The 20442-nt window shown below is 42.2% G+C and overlaps 1 long non-coding RNA gene across 1 annotated transcript; it reads right to left on the bottom strand.

Moving 5' to 3' along the window:
* Positions 1–80: 80 nt before the first annotated feature.
* Positions 81–19338, bottom strand: LOC116952090 (uncharacterized). The gene is made up of 6 exons (XR_012946886.1): positions 19208–19338; positions 14300–14356; positions 7799–7925; positions 4784–5008; positions 3961–4016; positions 81–2205 (listed from the first exon to the last, which is right to left on the bottom strand). It is a non-coding gene; the product is annotated as an uncharacterized LOC116952090 (long non-coding RNA).
* Between the last annotated feature and the right edge of the window lie 1104 nt (positions 19339–20442).

The raw sequence follows: 20442 nt of genomic DNA, 5'->3' as shown, positions 1-20442 counted from the left end.
ACCAGTAATATGATGAATTATCACAATTCAGGAATAAGGTGAATTGACACAATCTGTAAAAAAAAGCACTGGAGAAATAATTCAAACAAATCACAATTACACTTTTATTATAATGAACGTTACAATCTCTTAAAGCTATGAATGTAAATCATACTTAAACTTGTTTTCATGATCCCCAAAATCTATTTTAAATGTAACGTTTGTGTCATTACATTAGACTTATGTGTCAACTGCTGGAAAATGATGCTTCCAAAACTACCTAGTCATTTACTGAGATTTTGGTATATTTTCAACAAATATACATCTCACGAATACACCACATATCAAACTGGGCTTTGGAATAAATTCGTGATTATAAAAAAATAATTTTCAGATAATTTCCCTCCAGATAAATCGTGCACCATTATAACATTTTTCATGTTCTTGGGATTCAGTTAAAAATATATATTAACAAAGCTAAAATTAAAAAGTCATCATATATTTTCTTACCTTTAAAAATGTCACCTTTCCTTCCCACTGTTGTTTAATTAGATTTCCCAATTATGCGATCAACATCGTGTCCCGACACAAAGAGTTATCAAATGGCACAATAAACTTTGACGATCCACCCACTCATGCATATGCACTCAAGCCCACCCAAAGAGTAACCAACCAGCTTCGGATAGGCGCAATTTTGGCTTACATTATAGATTTTTTTTCATACAATAACGACATAAATTCCGTTCTACCCATGAGTACACGAAGCTCGCCACGTTTCCACTTCCCACTAGCATCTGGACCAGGTGAGTTGAACCAACCACCTCCCTTGCACATTCTCAAACTTACAAATGAGGCTCTCCACATAATGTAAGGAAGTGGTGGGACACCTGCGGCCCGTGGAGCCCCCCCTCCCCCTCATCTAAGGTGATGTGTGGGGTCACGATTAGTACACATCAATGATGTCAAGCTTGTGGTCCGCTTGAGGTGAAGGAGGGGTGCTCACGTGGCCCACTGACTCATCTAGGTTGCCCATCACTGATGCAATGAGTGATGTTACTTGAGTCATCCGATTGAGTACTCGGGGGACTATGTTGCTTCTGTTCAATCGGCCTTTATTTTCTTCTGCATTGGCCTCCAAAACGACGCCCCCTAACCTGCCCCACGTGGTCGCGTGATGTCACTGGCCTCGCTAACCTGAATCAGCCCTCTGAGAGGGCCTCCCTTGGTGGCCGTTGGTTGTGGTCTGCTCGACGGAGTCGGTGTGGACGCTCGGTCATGGTGAGCCTTCCAGGCGTCAGTGGGTACTTCTCAACGCAGCTTGTGTCTTTGAGGAAGGTTTTTTGTGTGGCAGTAAATCCACATTTTGTTTTGTTTCCAAAGCTGAATTGGGACAAATAAAGTGACAGACCCATATGTACAATGATATTTATGTTGTGCAGGCCATTGGTGATCATCAGCTTTATACACTAGAGACCGAGATTAATTACATTTGGCTGAAATCAAGTTTGAGCCAAGTCGGTGATGCTGACCAAATACCATTTGGCTCAGTGCCCCTGACATGGCATCAACCTAGGATATAGGAGGGATACTGCACAGCGTTGGTAGACCTAGACTGGAAAATATATCTGAGTTTTGGTCTGTGGTAAAAGTGGCGACCCTACACCAGACCCATAAACCAAGCTAGTCTGCGTGGCTGCCTCGTTAACATTTAAGGGTTTAGTAATAGGTTTTTACCCTTTTATCTGGCACCAAAACTGACACCTTTATACAAGGGATCATGTTTGCAATAACCACAACACAAGCAGTCAAAATGCAAACAAAAAGAGACAACTCTGATAATGATATGCACTGTCCTTGAAATTGATTGGTCCACACCCGAGACGGCTTTTCTTAGAGCCTAGTCTCCACTGGTGTTGAAATTTAAGGGTTTAAAAATTAATGCACCAAAATATTAACATAAAACATTTGTTTCAGCAAATGCATACACTGCATACGTTTTTATTCCGTTAGTAAAAAAACATATACTTATAAAAAAGTAGATATTACTTGTGTCAGTAATATTTGCAGTAAAGACATCCACATTTGTATCGAAGAAAGCTACAATTATTCCAGCTGAACAGAGGCGTAGATGATTTTTTCTTGCTTCACTACTGCAGAGTTTTTTCTGCGGGTCCTCTGGTCCAGATCCAAGCTAGCATAATGGACATGGCCATCTACTTCAATATCCTGCAATCAAAATAAAACGCATGCATACATTGTTATTTGTATTGCACTTGTTTACCCAGCAATGTCGCTTTTTCACAAAGATTATGCCAAGTTTTTTTGCAGATATGTCCATGCGCAATCCCAATTGAGTGATTACCAAATAATGCTTCAATACTGGGAAGTGTGGCCAATGCAAGTTACATTGTATGGTGTTTGTTTTCATCTGTTGGAGGTAACCAGAGAACTTGGAGGTTACCCACGCAGATCAGCGTGAGAAAATATAAACTGGGCACAGAAAGGCACCTGAGTCAAGAATTGAACCCAGGTATTTCTTGCTGTGAAACACAATTATTACTACTGTGTACACCCTGCCTGCATGAAACATGCAATAGAGCACTTGGTGCATTATGGGAAAAACTTACTCCCAAACATGATTCATCATGCAACTATTCCATGACAGATCAGATAACTATTTATTTCAAGCAGTTTGAGGGCTTCACTTTGGATAAGAGTAGCATAATTAAATATGCTGATAGAATGCATGATAACAACATTAAATTATAAGCGTATTGACTGGATTTTCTCTGCGATAAAAGTGATGGAGGTTATTATCACCCCACTCGACGATTTTTTTTTTAAGTCAGAAATGAAGAGAGTGACGTTTCAACAGCTTGGACAGCGAAGATTTTTGTTGCTATCCATTTGTTCCTTAATAATAATAATTAAAAAAATCGATTTAAAGCTTTCGTGACTGCAAGGATTCATATTCTTGGTTATTTCGGTAAAGTCACGTAGAAGATAAGTAATAAAATAATGTTTTATTTTTCTTATTTTATTATTTCCCTTCTACGTGACTTTACCGAAAGATCCAAGAATAATAATAACAAACCTTAATCATAATAATAAATAATGTTGGAGACGGAACGGAGCCTTGATATTCCAGAGTCGATAGTGATTACAACAGGTTTCTTCCCGGTGTGACGAATATTGATGTAGTGGTACAGCTGTAATTTTACATTGAGGTGGTTAACGAGCCAGATGCTTACGTCAGGTGTAGCAGAGTGTATCACTGTGACGATTACTCCTACGTTTTTTTTTATTAATCTGAGATTGTGTTCCATGGTCTGTTATATGACGGGCTAGTTAACTTCAGCAGCTGCATATATACACCACACACATCTCAACACGGGCAAACTGTCATCCTTCCTAATATGTTGTCCTTGGTGTCTTTCATCTGCGAGTCGACTCAGCCACTGCTCTCCGTACTTTGCATTGGCTCCCTTTCGCCAGCAGGACGAATAATACAATCTCCCGCCTTTGTCATTGCGCCTTCACCACCAGTTCCCCACCGCCACACCTCACCTCACTACTCTCCCCTTGCACCAAAGCTCACTGCAGAGCCCCTCCGCAGCAGCATCACTAAAAAAATTACTTAGGCCAACAAAGGTATCGAACTGTTACAGCCTCACGTCGGTTTTCTGCTGCCGCCCCCTCGATGTGGAACTCCATCTCCCATTGCACATCCGCAACATCAAATGCATTCTGACTTTCAGATTTTCGAGCAGCCCTGAGCTTAATTCAATGCTTCTGAGTTATTGACTTGTCTGGAAAATCTGGTGCGTTATAAATGTCATTATTATTATGACATACCATTCGTAATTCTGTGGTGGTATCATTCGTTATTAAGGTAACAATATATTTACAAGTATTTGCATGCAGATATAATTGTAGTATTTACATATAGTGATTGTTCTTTTGTTACTGTGTGACGCGTACCGTAGTATGTCCTCGTGTGAGATGGGTGTTCTCTCTTGGCACCGGTGTGGGAATTCCTGGTTTTGGAACAACAACTCATTAAAATTAATTTCATAAGGCGTTTGACTGAAAAATCCCACGTTATTAACGTCTCTGTGCGGTCTGTATGGGATTGGTATTCTCTCATGTCCTTTGAATAACTCGCACTAACCAGATTGGTGAAGTATGGTAAAAAAATAACCTTTACAAACCTGCACGACATGGATATACCCTTATCCAGTGTTGGGTTGACAAGGGCTGTGCAACATCAAAACCGGCTGCTCTTCACCACTGAGCCAGGAATTTTGGGGAGGTCTGGGCTGAGTATCCAACGCAGCCATAGCAGCTGCATGAGCAACAGTCCTAAAACTTGCCCATTTACCCCATCAGGAGGAGGGGGGTATAGCTTCCATAGGCACTCGGTCTACTGTCAGGTCAGAGAAACTGACCGCTTATTTCTCTGAAAAGTTTGAAAAAATTAGAAGGGCCATTCTGGTCTCCAACTTGCCTCTATGCTTGCCCCGTCCTCTCCTCTTCCAGTGTCCCCTCAAATCGCACTCCCAATTCTCTCACCAGTCTCCCCGAATGTCGTACTTCACGAGCATCATTTCCACATTAATAAAAGTGCTCCATCATCCTGGATCCCATCCCCACGACACTCGTCTCTCTGTCAAGCATTATTACCATGCTACTACCTATGCCATACATTTTACGTGCATAATTATGCTACAATGTGTATATGCTGTATATATAGTCACCAACCACTGACTACTTATAGAGATGCCAATGTAATGATTTTCCTTACCATTTTTTTGCTTGACCAGTTTGAAGATTACCACGACCAACACTGTTATCAAAACAGCCATCATTGCAAGAGAGATGAAAAATAGCATCTTGTATTGCTCCAAAATGTTGCCAAGTTCAGTCAATTGAGTTGTGTTTGAGTTCTCACAGCCAGAAGGACCTGAGCTGGCCACCTCTGAGATGCATCTTGATGGATTCGTGGTGACATTTCCAACTGGTTCGGTCCCTGTGAACATTAGCAAGACCATTAATCACGACACTAGAAACAGCACACATTGCCTTGTGAATTGTTACACCGCGCTACTCACAATTATAACCCGCTAACCTCACTGACCCTAGAAAACTGAAACTATGAAATCCCCTTCATAGTGCATTGCTTAACAGTTTAAAATGTAGGAACGTTCTTATGGATCACCAAAGTATCTGACCCGACATGAGGTCACACTATAAGAGTTTGCACATCATTTGACACCATGCCACCAAAACACCCCGATTAGACGTGTTTGTGGCTGTATCTCAGGTGTATGTAACGTAGCCAGTTGTCTAGAAATTATTTGAAACTTGCGAATACGGAGCCACTTTTACGTGACATATTCCTCTTTTTCTGTGACTACCTCGTCTATTAAAAGCATATACTGCATACATTATATATGCCTCCTCGTGCCCATGATTGGCATGGATAATCATCGACAACAGGATATGCACCCAGTGCCTTATATCAAAGTGGATAAGAGGAGTCCCACTTGTATATAGAATGATAAGCTGTACGCTCATAGCCCATGTGTGTTTCAGCGAGCAATGTGATCGGGTAACGAGCACTCTGATTGCCTGTCTCAGCTAATAAAAAACAATGAAATTCAGCCAAATCCGGCACAAATGGCCCTGTTTTTAACGTAACAAAAAATGTCAGTCAAGGGGGTGCCTGCAATAAATGCAGAGAGACGGAATCAGTTTTAGAACAGAAGCAAACGTGTATTCGCAGCATGCGTACACAATCTTGGGGTTTCAGTTCAACCCAGTTCTTCACGCATAACAGTACACATTACAGGATTCCTCCAGGTTCTGATGTCCGATGCACCGCAGCGTCACACTTGTCACGAGAGCGACACAATCGCCGTTTTGCCACTCCCCAATAGTTACACCTCCCCAATCTTGCTCTGAGCTCATTTATTAACTGTATACCCATTACTCTGTAACGGGTTGGGGCATCTGGCACATTGTGCCGGCCGACTGGCCTAACATTATTATTATGATGCAAGAAAATGTGCTGGCTCTTAAAAATCCCACAGGCTTCTGTTGAGTTGTCTGATTATTAAGGAGTATCATCCCACCATCGGGCTTGGCGCTGATTACATAATAACCTTGGTTATTTGGCTGGTGGAAGAGAGCATGTGAAGGCCCCATCGGTGTAATTGTCTCAGCTCCTGCTACATATATGGGGCATGTGATAAACCAGAGGCAGCATTTGCTCAGCTCATCCTAGTTTAAAGTTTGACCAACACTGGCGTCTTGGCTGGCTGGCCAAATCGCCCTGGGCACGTAATCTGGGACGCTGCCTGCGATGGTGGCTGTGTTCAGTGGTTCTGTTTGTGAGCAGACAATTGCTGTTCTGAAATCACCCAGAGCCCTGTTTGGGAATTAGCCTGACGGCGCTAAACGGGCCCGTTTGCAACCATATTTTCTCGCCATTACCTACCGCCCTTAAATGTACATGCTCATTTGGCCCTTGCCATTATTGGATAACAAATTACTTAATTAAGTTTGAATTTCCCACCGCTGGATTATTTGGCCCAACCTCTGGTTTCTGATACGTCAGATGGCCAATGGCTACAATTCTGCTCTGGCATCCCTCGTTCAGCCAGTCCACCTTGACTCTACCCACGTGCTTCTGATTAATAAGTGAGCCTGTGCTGTTCGAAGTTGCATGGTTGTAATAGCGACGAGCCTGCTATTACAATCGCACGTCACGTATCGTTTGCTTGGATACTACACCTAGCCGTGGCTCACGATAGACTGCTACTAACAACACGACGATGTTCAGAATCATAATCTTTATTTAGATTGGAAGAATCTGATAAGCAACACTTGCAGCGCCAAATGAACTGACATTTAGCCGGCACTCACAGACCACTGCATGCAAGAATCCTTCCACACACACAACTCCCAAGTGTTTCAAGTGTTTATTCCACGTTATCAACTCCAATAGAGAAATGGGGGTTATTTGGAATGCCTCAAAAGTTGCCCTCTGGGTGACACGTTAATCGTTAAGTAAACTATGAATCAAGCTACTGCGGACGTCAGTGAAATCAATATTGGCTCACTGCAGGTGTCACAAATATTTGTTACTATTTATCCTACAGCTGTGTGGACACATTTACATGGTAGGAATGTGCTTGCGATGTTTGTGTTGACCCCATAACAAATACAACAAAACAAAAATCAGGCCTGGATGTGAAGTTTCAGATCATTCTAATTTAATTTCGGAATAATCCTCGAGCTGGAAGTGATGTCACAAATATGAGGTCGGCGCCGCGCTTTTTCCACCAAAACTAGTTTCACGTGGCACGTCACAATTGTCTCCACAGATATGTCTTACATTCGTGGTGATTGGAACAAACAAGATCTGAGAGAAATTGTCTTTACGAATTACGACATCCGAATTTATATCCCAAACTCATCCCAAACACGTAGCTGTAAACGTTTCACCATACAGAAATAACGAAACCGTAATCCGATGTTAGTTGCACAGTTCACCATTGGTGTTTACCTTTTTCTCTTATGATGAGTTGATATTCTAGTCTTTGCATGATTTTAGAGAAATTCGTAGTGTATAGACAGCGGTATGACCCCAGATGATCAATACGTAAGACAGGTATCAGCAGAGAGAAATGGTTTTGGGCCTCGCAAATGATTGACAACGCGCCAATTCCCATCTACACGTTAACAACCCAAATATTCAAAAGGGCATTCTCTGGTGTCTATGCAATCGCTCTGAAGTAGTTTTTCTCCGTGTTACCGTCCGTGTATCGTACACCACGACTCTTCTCCACGTCACCTCTCCAAGGAGCCATCATCAACACCACAGGGCAGCACAACCTGATCTCCTTCAGTCACCAATATGTCCTGGGTTTTGTTGGCGGTGCCTAGGAGTGGTGGGACAGGGGGCCCGGGAAGACGAGGGATATAGCAAGGATTGGGGGGAGAACAAAATAATGAAGAGGTAAATATACATATATTTGAACACATGCACACGTATATATTTAAAGCAGTTGTACCACATTTCCATATGGGAATACTGTCCAGTATTCGGCACACATGTGTACGCCACAAATGAAAGTGTGTACATCAGAGCCCTAAATGGAATTGAGCAAGCAGTGTTCGCCTAGCTACATTGAAAACGAGGATCGATCCACGTGTTATGATATCTTGTTTTAAATTATGTTATTATATTTAGATGGGACAGGTGGATGTGATATGACACAATCTCAGGGGGCTCTGTTTTGTAATGCTATTAAACAAACGCAACATGACATAGTGCACTGTATACAGCAATTGTACTGGTTAGTTAACGTTCTAAATGTGTCATGTCTTCCACGGCTTTAGTAATCTCGTTACCGAAGAACAACTGTAAGACATAAATAGGTTTCCATAATAAAAGTTCATTTTTTATAAAACACGTAAATTTGAAGTGGGTAAATTGTGGAAATGAACGCAGTATAATTGGTTATTATCTGTTTTTGTTAAGCCCATTCCAGATAGTATGCTTAAATTCAGGCAGCTATGTGACTGGTTTGCACGGTGGCCACTGGAGCAGTAACGTGGTATATGAGCTGCTTCATCCAAGGGTGCTGTCTACCCACAAAACAAACACTCCCATTTTATTGCCCATCCCTTACCCAAGTATGCCAATATATTACCGTCATGTAATTATATATAATTAATTATATTGCATGTATTTGAGGAAACTTACATGTAACTTAAAATATGAAATTCGTTTTTTGTGTGTGTGCAAAATCGTTAAAGTGCAATTCACATTGGTCCAATGAGCGCGCATTATCAGCAGAGAAATGTGGAATCGGCACTGCAGGGTGAAGGGCCACCAATTGGGATGGGCACGATTTCTGCCAATGTGAATAGGGGGACACTGTGACTTTGACTATGTGAATAGGGGGACATTGTGGCTTTGACTATGTGAATAGGAGGACATTGTGGCTTTGACTATGTGAATAGGAGGACATTGTGGCTTTGACTATGTGAATAGGAGGACACTGTGACTTTGACTATGTGAATAGGGGGACATCGTGGCTTTGACTATGTGAATAGGGGGACATTGTGGCTTTGACTATGTGAATAGGAGGACACTGTGCCTTTGACTATGTGAATAGGGGGACATTGTGGCTTTGACTATGTGAATAGGGGGACATTGTGGCTTTGACTATGTGAATAGGAGGACACTGTGCCTTTGACTATGTGAATAGGGGGACATTGTGGCTTTGACAATGTGAATAGAAGGACACTGTGACTTTGACTATGTGAATAGGACACTGACTATGACTATGTGAATAGGGGGACATTGTGGCTTTGACTATGTGAATAGGACACTGTGACTTTGACTGTCGTAATAGGGGGTCACTGTGACTTTGACTATGTGAATAGGGGGACACTGACTTTGACGCTTAAAAACCTCGTGGTGCGTGAGCTTTCGTAGGCCGAAGTTTAAACGTAAACAAGTTTTGCTATAATTATAAGTATAGACTGAACGATCGTTTAACCAAAGTTCATATTTTTTATGCATGTTTCAATATCACTTAGATTTGTATATACCGGCTAGATACATGTAGATATTTATTGGATGTGGTGTTAATGATGTGTCCACGTAAACACTCGTCGTTGTAATGTGCTGCAATAGGCTTAAGGGTGACTTTGAACTAAAACCTTACATTTTTCACATACAAGTAATATAGAGTGTGCATTTGTGGAACTTACGTCGCAATGTACGTGTCCAAGCGTGTTTATCGAAAGTATAGTCAGTTGTATAATTACCAAAGCAGCAATACTTACTACAAATCCACAAATTAATTTATTTCTGGAAATTGAATGTAGTGCGCGTTTACGATGAGTATAGTTACGCCTTTAATTAATGTGTTTTTCAAGGTACGGAGCCTTTGTTTGTACCGACGCTATAGATATATGCAATAAAGTTGCTGCGTTCACTCGGGGTACCGTTTATACGTGTGTAGGTGACTTATGACGTATGATCAGAACGGCGTGATCAGAGTTGTGAGTAACAATTCAAAGTACTGCATAAATAATATATATGTGTGTGTGACTGATGACTTAGTGCACGCAGTGAAGGGTAGAACTCGTGTGTGCAGTGACGTTCAAATTGAAGACTGTGAAATACAGTTTAACTCAACTGTTATTCATTCAAAATTAAATAAGTGTGTATTCAAAACGTGTTGTAATGTGATTAAATTATCTGATAGCACAATTGTAATTAATTATTCCATTCCAATAACGTAAATTGCATGGTTGTTCATCATATCAGTGTTATCTGATAGCACAATTGTAATTAATTATTCCATTCCAATAACGTAAATTGCATGGTTGTTCATCATATCAGTGTTATCTGATAGCACAATTGTAATTAATTATTCCATTCCAATAACGTAAATTGCATGGTTGTTCATCATATCAGTGTTTGGCTTAGATCGCGTGAATATGAATGTGTCGTTAAACCAGCCACAACCTGACACATCCAATTAGTAAGGTTTGTCACGTAAACAAAACATGCCAATTCGTTATTGAGTTCAGCACACCGGCAGTGTGTTGGAGAGTAAACTCACAGCATTTACCATTCGAGTACCGTGACGTTTTGCCGGTAATTAACAACCAGCCTTATCAGGCGACAGCCTGAGTTTTGGAAAAATCCTCCTGTTTCAGTCTTACATAGACGTTGTTAATTTATTTTGTACATTTTATTGATGGACAATTTCAATGGGGATATACACCCCTCTGTAGTAGTAACATTGCGCTTGCCTAAAAACGCACGAGGGACTTCCATATCCCAAACGTTTAGCCCAAAATACGACAGGCCAGCGAGCCTTTGTTACTTCTCATGCCCTAAAAGTGCAACTAGCCTGGCACACGTGCCAAGGTGATGCTATCGCCACTTAATTGTGAATTATCGTCATTGGTGGTGGTGGTGATCGGTTGAGTTGACCTGTGACCTGTATTTGTGCTTGCAACCTACCAAGTGTAATTCACACACATTACACACGGTCACGGTGGCACATAGCGAAGGCAGAAGTAGAATAGACATTACTTAGGGCCTCAAGTAGCTCATAGGGTGACTAGATATTTAGGGAAAGCTACATTAAAATCTCAAATAAACCCTAATTATATTCCCATGGGCACATTGCTTGACCATTGTTATCCATGTAATCGCTAACAATTCTGAAGAATTAAGTTCATAATGTGTGTTCAGTTGTCCATAGTTGATAAGTAACGACTATGCTGTTAGCATGCAAGCATTGCCATAGTTGTGAAAATTACATTGACTTGGCAGTGAGAACCGTAAAGTATAATTCGCCTTGTTCGCACAACTTAAAAAAAAACACAAACCATTATTTGGCAAATAAGCACACGTATCATTACACATTTTAGTGGAGCTGTTAGTAAGTATTTGCAAACGTCAGTCAGCTTACATGTTTGGTACTGTTTAACACGTAGGTGATCTAACCCAAAAACCTTTATTATGAATAATATTGGTCGCGAAAGCCTACGTGTTAAACTGACTAACCTCTATGTGGAGGATACTTTTCTTAAAACCAGAAAGTTGGAGAAGCTCCGCATTAAGCGGATGAAATTGATATCTTCACTGGCGTTCCTCAAAAGGTGCAGAGATTCAAAAGTAATACCAAACACAGTTAAAATAGCACATCACATAAAGTCTTCTAAAGCTAACCAAATACTACACAAAGCTAGCGAATGATTATTAATAGAGAGAATACAGCACAACAGGAGTTAATTATCGTACAAAGCAAAAGCCTTAAGAGAGTTCCGTGTAAATGAAGATATCCAAATCCTGGCAGCTGATAAAGGGTGACAATACTGGGGAACAAAGAGCAGGGGAAGGTAACCTTGTATATGAACGATGTGGCCGTGATGTGCAGGGACGTTGCGTCGGTATGGAGAGCACTGGAGGGGACAGGGAGGTTCTGCACGGCCTCCGGCTTGAAGGTCAATGCGAGAAAGAGTGAGCTAATGGCCTTTGGGGACTCGAGGCTGTTCGAGGGTCGGCCGCCGGAACTGAGCTTACAGACAGAAGAGATAACGGTGCTAGGGGTGACCTTTTGTGGGGATAGGTCGGGGGAACATAACTGGGAGAAGAGGGTAAGGAAGACAAAGGGTCGTCTGGGTAAGTGGGCAGGGAGAAGGCTCACGATGGCCGGCAGGATTATGGTGGTAAAGATGGAGATAATGCCAACTTTAAGCTACCTGGCGCAGGTATTCCCACCTGGTAAGAGGGAGGTCAAGGTTTTGACCTCGGCACTTTTCGGGTTTATTTGGGGGGGAGGGATGGAGAGGGTTAGGAGGGCCAAGCTGTGTATGCGGGCTGGGAACGGGGGGAGGGGTGCCCCAAATGTGGAGTACGCCCTGAACTCGACCTTTGTAACGCGCTGAGACTGTTCTTCTCCGCGGAGCCGCGGGGCAAGGCGGCGTGTTACATGCGGTATCGTCTGACGTGGCGCCTGCGGGGCCTTGGGATGGCCCAGGCAGAGAGGAGTATACCTTTGGACTGGCCAGGGGGCTGGATCAGTGATGTGGTGAGGGACTTCATTGGGCAACACGGTCTGAATCGGTGGGAGCACGGTGGACTCCCAGAGAGGTGCGGGCCGAGGTGGAGAAAAAGGAAGCCTGTGATGAGGTGCCAGGCGCGAGGAGGGAGGTACACCGACAAATTTGGAGAAACGTGTTGTCGGCGGCGCTCACGAAGGAACAGAGGGACTTGTCATGGTTGGCGGCCCGGGACATGCTGGAGACGAGGGGTTTTATGTACGGCCGCCAAATGGCACACACCTCCAAGTGCCCGAGGGGCTGCAACGGGGACGAAAGTGCCGTGCACATGATGGTGGCATGCCCCTTTGCCCAGAAGGTATGGAGGAGGAGCATGCCGTTGTTGGCCCGGTTCGCACTGTCGAGGGTGACAACATGGGACGTCATGTGGGGGGAGCTGCGGGGTGTGGGAAAGGAGGACAGGGACCGGGCGTGGGCCATAATAAGAGCAACGAAGGAGGCCTTGTGGGAAGCACGCAAGAAGGAGCTGGAGGGGTCCCAGATGTCCCCATTGGAGGCATGCTATGTGGCAAGAAGGTTGTTGGAGAGGGTGGTGGAGGTGGACAGGGTGAGGCTGGGACACGAGGCCGCAAGGGAAAGATGGAAGTGGCCGCTGCCCAGGGTGGGTTAGGGCGACCGGGGGTGGGGGGGCCTTTTTCTGGCACCCGGGGGGGAGGGCGTGTGAGGCTGGAGGGGGGGCAGCCCCTATATGCACAGATGTGGCAAGTGCTGTGTCGGGAGCGATTCCGGTCCTGCGGACGGGTCGGTGGCCGAGCGGGGCCTTCGCGGTGCGAAGGAGGGGGCGGCCCCTCGGCATTTGCTTTGTTTTGTTTCTCCGCAGTGGCACTGAATAAATTTTTATAAACCGTAATTACCAGCGAAACGTCGTACTCAAACTGTGAATGTTGTGGATTCACTCTTCAACACACCGGTGGGCTGAAGTAGTGAACTATTTTGTCTTTCGTCAACGTGACACTATTTTGCTGATTGGCCATGTCGGGTGGTGGAGGGTTACGACACATTTATAAATCACGCGATCTAACCCAAAAAACCTTTATTGTGAATGTTTGCTACTGTTTTCCACTCGATATTTTATAGGATAATGTTTTGTCTTGACTGAATTCTAGTTAAGAATAAACAAAACATATAAACGCAGTGAGGGGAGGGTTTAGCTCGCGACAGCAGTGGTGGTCGTGCTTGAAAGCTAAACTAAACTATGCACTATTTTTTGTACCTTATTTCACCAGGTAAGGCCCAACAAAGCTATATAGGCTCTTTTTCAGAAGCGACCTGCCCACAAATGATGGCTCAACAAAGTTGCTTAATCATGTGGAAATGTATAGCATCCAAATACTCTAAACGCATGTTGATTCTAAATGTGGAGGGAAAAAACCGGAGGGGAGAAAAATCCACCCGACCACAGGTAGAACATGCAAATTAAATATGCACCATACATCAGTGTCGGGATCGAACCCACGACCATTCTGTATAAAGGGCGAGGTAGTTAACATCTCGCCACCGTGGCGCCCCTCTCACAAAGCGCCTTGAGCTAAGGAACTCTATAAATATAAAGTAAGATAAGCTGCAGTGAGTGCGTACGATAGGCCTTCTTGTTTGTACAGTCCTGATATGTAATGCAAACTCATGGAAAACCTAATTTGGTGGAAATACAACTTACTCATTGGAAACACCACGTAGAACAGAATTATATTTCCCAGAAAGAACATTTTTGAATCTGAAAAAAAACAAAAACAGAACATTTGTGAGAATCATAGTTTTCCATTTGTTGTTTAATGTATTCATAAGTAATGTAATGGCAAACATTTAAAAAAGGAGCACTTGTTAACTAATTGTTGGCCAACAAAAATACAACACAGGAGTGAAAATATGACGAAATTGTAATGACAAAAAGAGGTACCAAATTTTTTTTACTGGTTGCATTCCACATAACATTATGCAAATGCAGTACACATAAAGAGTCTGCTTGCCGAGAACAACGGCGAACAGTGGAACAACGCGGGTGTCCAGAATAGACACAACATCCTTTAAGATCCAAACATTGCACCACCTGGCTTTGATATTTTTCCTCGAAGACACATGTGCAACCAACAACTGCATCAGAGCATCAACAGGTCAGAATCAGAATATGTATTTATACTGGAAGAATCCGATGAGCTATAAAACTTTTTTCCAAATATGTCCAATAGGGGCGGGTCAGAATGTTACAAACAATATAAAACACCATTGGAGTGCAAAGTATTGGAAAGGTAAGCAAATCAATCACAAATACAACAAAACGAAACAATTTTTCTTTTAACAGGTAAAGCCCACTGAGCTATTAGCTTATTTTCCAGAAGCAACCTGGCCACAAATGATAGCGCAAGGGAGTGGCTTATCACGTGTAAATTTATAGCAGCCAAATGATCTAGATAATAGAAACGCATCTTTCTAAAAGCGGAGGGAAAAACCGGAGGACCCAGAGAAAAAATCCACGCGACCATGGGGCAGCGAGACATGCAAACTCCAAATATACAGACGTCAGGGTGGAGATCGAACCCCCGTCCTGCATGAATGGAAATTGAAAGACACAACTCACAGCGGTGTGATTGTTGCCATGTAACCCAACCTATGCACCACACAGTCATTCCCTATAGTCTGTGCTCCGTTAACAGGGGAGGAACAGCAAAACTGCACGAACTCTCCCGAACAAATTTCCATACGCAAGAATATAATAAAATACAGAACCTTAAAATATAAATAGTAAACCACTGACAATTAAATCTGTCCATAATAGAGGTGTTTTGGGGTTAGATTGCGTTAATATACAGTGAGGGAAAAAGTTTTTGATCCCTTGCTCATTTTGTACTTTTATCATCTGGCCACATGGCCGGTCTGCTCTAGACCAATTCCTCGACCACATCATTTCCATACACCCAGCCATCAGATTTACCATGGAAGTCGAAAAAGATGGCAAGCTACCTTTTTTTGGATGTCCTAAAAAAAAGAGACCTGATGGTTCAATGAGCCACTCTGTCTACAGGAAAGCTACCCATACGGATGCTTACCTGAAACCGGATTACCACCACCATCCATCCGAGAAGAATTCCCTCATCAAGACTATGCACCATAGAGCTCAATGCATATCTGACCAGGAACACATAGCCAGTGAACTCAAGCACGTACACCAAGCTCTTAAGGCTAATGGTTACTCCGACTACACAATCCACAAAGCTATCACTCCAACCATGAAGAAGGAACCTCTTGAGGAGCCATTCAAAACCATCACTTTACCCTACATTGCGGGGATCACAAAAAAGATCTCCAAAATCTTGAATAAACACAAGATCCAGGTCCGATTCAACACATTACATAAAATCCGTGATCTGGTTCCGTCTGTGAAAGATGTGATTCCGGACATTGAGTACCCTGGCGTCTACAAACTAAGTTGCCTCTGTGGTAGTAGTTACATTGGAGAAACCAAACGACATGTCTCGGACCGCATACGTGAACACAAAGCAGACCTAAAACACGGTAGGACCAACACCTCGGCCGTGGCAGATCACTGTTATAATTCAGTAGGCTCACATGACATTGACTTCTCCAAGACAGAAGTTCTCTGCAAGCCATCTGGCTACCATGAGAGATTCGTGCATGAGGCTATCCACATATACAAAGACAGAGACAATTTCAACCGAGAAGATGGATTCTCGCTTAGCAATCATTGGAAGGATTTGATAAACCATTTCGGGTCTTAATTGATTGTTCACGCTTACGGTGGCTTTCAGACCGCATCCATTACTTTCGTCTCCCCCCTCCTCTTTTCCGAACATAGATGGACTTGTCCATCTGAATAACTGCAAAATTGCTCTCCGTGGTGCTAACATTAAAAAAACCGCCACTTTTTTTCAAAATTTTCCTGCTGTGGTTTTCACACCTGATGATGATTGCTTGTGTTGCAGTCAAAAGGTCGTGAGAATTGTATTGTTTTATATTTTTATTATTTTATTGTTTCCCTTCTATGTGACTTTACCGAATGAAGCAAGAATATGAATCCCTGCAGTCACGAAAGCTTTAAATCAAAATTATAATTTGTGTTGTAACATTGTTGTCACGTTAAAATGTATTTTGACCTGCTTCCAAATTTCCTACTTCGGCGCTTTTCATAGCCAACTCTGCATCCCTCGTCGCCACGTTAACGGCAAATACGGTGATTGTGAGCGTTCATGACAACATCGTACGTTGTTCATGGCCTCAACGCATCTCAACGCAAGATGGTCACGACCTCGCGTCACATCTCCTGCCACACTTGATCCCCTCTTGCGCTGCAGCACAGGGGCCAACGGTTCATTGTAAGCGACTGATCTATTTCCCAGGTCCTCGCAAGCATAGGTGACCCATCTTTTAGTTTCGTGAAGGAGCCGAAATAGCACGTTTGCAGCCGAAGAGGTTGGCTCAGGGTAATTTCCATTTAATCCTGAATACGGCTCGGTTCAGACTATATGGGATAGAATTGCTCACTTCTCTTAAACGTTTTGCTTATGAAGGCATTTTTTCTGTTCTGCTTAAATAAAACTTTGATATCTTTTTTTTTTAATTTAACTCCAAAGACACACGCACCGTGTAGCCGTTAATGCAGTACACACTGAAGTTATTATTAATCGCCAGGTATTTATTTAGTTGAAGACTTCTTCTTTGGTTCTTTCGGTAAAGTCACGTAGAATGAGAATAAAATAATAAATTGATAAAATAAAATAACACAATAATATTCTCACGACGTTTCGGCCACAACACAAGCGGCCTTCATCAGGTGAAGGGAGCGAGACTGTCTGGTAGGACAGCGCTGGAGTGAGAGAGCCACGTTTAGATCACGGCTTTTAAGCTGTGTGAGAGGAACAAAGAGCCTTGACGAAGGAATTAGCATAAAATTTAGCATTGAAAAGGCTGAATGATTAGCTTGTGACTGGTCACAGAAATAGCTATGTTAAAAGTTAAAGCATACACATCCGCAGAGGCACCCATTGTTAAAAGGAATTAGCATAGAATTTAGCATTGAAATAGCTAAATTAAGGCATTCGCTTGTAACTGCTACAGAAATAGTTACGTTGAAGTCAGAACATACACATTCACCGAGGCACTTAGTACAAATCAAAACAGGAGAATTTAGCATTGAAATAACTAGGCGAATTTAGCATTGTGTGTATGCTCTGACTTCAACGTAACTATTTCTGTAGCAGTTACAAGCGAATGCCTTAATTTAGCTATTTCAATGCTAAATTCTATGCTAATTCCTTTTAACAATGGGTGCCTCTGCGGATGTGTATGCTTTAACTTTTAACATAGCTATTTCTGTGACCAGTCACTAGCTAATCATTCAGCCTTTTCAATGCTAAATTTTATGCTAATTCCTTCGTCAAGGCTCTTTGTTCCTCTCACACAGCTTAAAAGCCGTGATCTGAACGTGGCTCTCTCACTCCAGCGCTGTCCTACCAGACAGTCTCGCTCCCTTCACCTGATGAAGGCCGCTTGTGTTGTGGCCGAAACGTCGTGAGAATATTATTGTGTTATTTTATTTTATCAATTTATTATTTTATTCTCATTCTACGTGACTTTACCGAAAGAACCAAAGAAGATGAATCATTGCAGTCACGAAAGCTTTAAATCGAAATTTAGTTGAAGACTATTACATCGCAAAATGTAAACATTTATAAATGCAATCCATGTAATTGCTATAGAGGTATAACCAGGCGTATTTATTGCCATTTGATGCCACATTTAAATATGTAGCCATCGTATCTGCCTATTCGTACAGGATAACACGTGTGGGTTATGATGTCAACTGTAGAAGTATCTTAGCGGAGGAAAAAATAAGCGCACATGGGACATACATTCTCTTATTATTACGAATATGCAAAGGAAAACAAGTTTATTGTAACCGAGTGCATGCAACATGGTAAAGACTAAAAAAAAATTGGGTTAGATTACGTAAATATAAATGTCGTTAAACCTTCCACAACCCGATACAGCCAACTAGTAAGGTTTTGTTACATAAACAGAACATACCGATTCTTTACTAGTACAGCACACTGCTATGTTGCAGAGTAAACCAACATTATTTACAAATTGAGGACAAGGATTCGTTGGTGATTACAACAATCAGCTTCATCAGGCGATTTACCAGAATTGCAAATCGCTATTATTGCAAATCGCCAGAATTGCAAATGGCCTGATTAATCTGGTTGCATTCACCAGAGAAACGTCGTACTCAAATTGTAAATGTGGTCGGTTTACTTTCCAACACACCGGTTTGCTGAAGTAGTAACTAATTGGCACGTTTTTTTTTTTAAAGTGGCAAACCTTACTAATTCGCTGTATAGCGTGGTGGTGGTGGTGGGTTTACGACATTTGTATTTACGCGATATAAACCAAAAAAAACCTTCATTGTGAATAATATTGGTCGCAAAAGCCTCCTACGTGTTAAACTGGTAGAGACAAAACAAGTCGACTGTTAGAATTTAAGATCACCTCATTGCAAAATCAGGCAAATATTAAAGTTTCAAAAGAGACGATGGAAGAGCGTTGAGCTTACCTTTTGGCTTAAAGCGGAGCGTGAAACAATGTGGCTTGCAACGCACGCATTGCGTGAAGCTGCTACCAAACTACACGAGAGGCGAACTCTGAATCAGACTTCTGCATCTCTTCCTACAGGTGCGGGTTTGTTGATCTATGATAAATTGAAGCGAACAGCACTGCTGCCAGAGATTGTCATCTTTTTTTAGAGCCAGTTACTGGAAATATTGGTCACTTCTGGAGGTTTTTCCATTGCTCTCTGGTGGAAAGTTTAAAATGTTCCATTTCTGGCTGGAATGGAAAAAACTGCTTACACATGCTTAATAACACTTTGTAGGCATTTTATTTTAGAAATAACACTTTTTGATAAATAAATAAAGAAATTACATGAAAGTAGCTATTTTTTTTATATACAGTCATAATGGGGGAGGGGGGTAGAAAGAACTTGGCCAAATACACAAACCCAGAAAGACCCACAAAGAGACCCCCAACATTCACGTGGACACCGAGAGAGACATGAAAACGACGTAAAATTCCAACACACGTGTCAATAACAATGTGACCTTAAAAGGGAACATACGTGAAAGCACATTGAGCGACCAAAGTCGGAGACTGCACTTGTTTACACCATTGGGGTCTGATGCAATTTTTTATTCTAAAAATTATCTCTAATGACCTATTTTTAAATAGGCATATGAATAGTTACATAATAATTGCTATTGAGTAACAGATAAACTATTAAATTATCAAAAAGTATTCTAAGTAAGCTCATATATACTCAAAATAACATGTTGCTGTCCGATTGCATTGTGGGAAGAAGTGTTCTTGTGAGCAGAAGGCACGATCTATTCAGCAATGAAATTAAATTTACATTGTATTTTTTTCGGAGGTATGTCCCAATCCACGGTGTAATGAATGAGTGGTGGGTGTTATTGTGACGGGTGTAGTTATAGTTATTGGTCGTGCGTATATTAGCATCACCTCGTGGCGATTGTGCGGGAATTGCGTAATAGCAGCATGAGTAACACTGGCTCATGATTGGCCAATGGTAGATGGGCAATAGTTTAGACTGCGGTCCCTTCTCCCAGATAATGACATTGCCGGCACGACTGGTGTACCGGCGTTTTAGTTTGCTGGCGTATTGGTGAGTCGGTGCAAATAATAGGGCACCATTGTAGTACTTTGACATCTTCTGGGGCGCCGTGATGGCGAGATCTTAACTACCTCGCCTTGTATGAAGGAGGTTGTGGTTTC

The sequence above is a fragment of the Petromyzon marinus genome, chromosome 45 (assembly GCF_048934315.1).
Source record: "Petromyzon marinus isolate PM22_M1 ecotype Great Lakes invasive population chromosome 45, UKy_Petmar_22M1.pri1.0, whole genome shotgun sequence".
In the NCBI taxonomy this organism is placed as follows: domain Eukaryota; kingdom Metazoa; phylum Chordata; class Hyperoartia; order Petromyzontiformes; family Petromyzontidae; genus Petromyzon; species Petromyzon marinus.
Note: the sequence above shows the minus strand (reverse complement) of the source record. Positions and strands in the feature narration are given on the sequence as shown.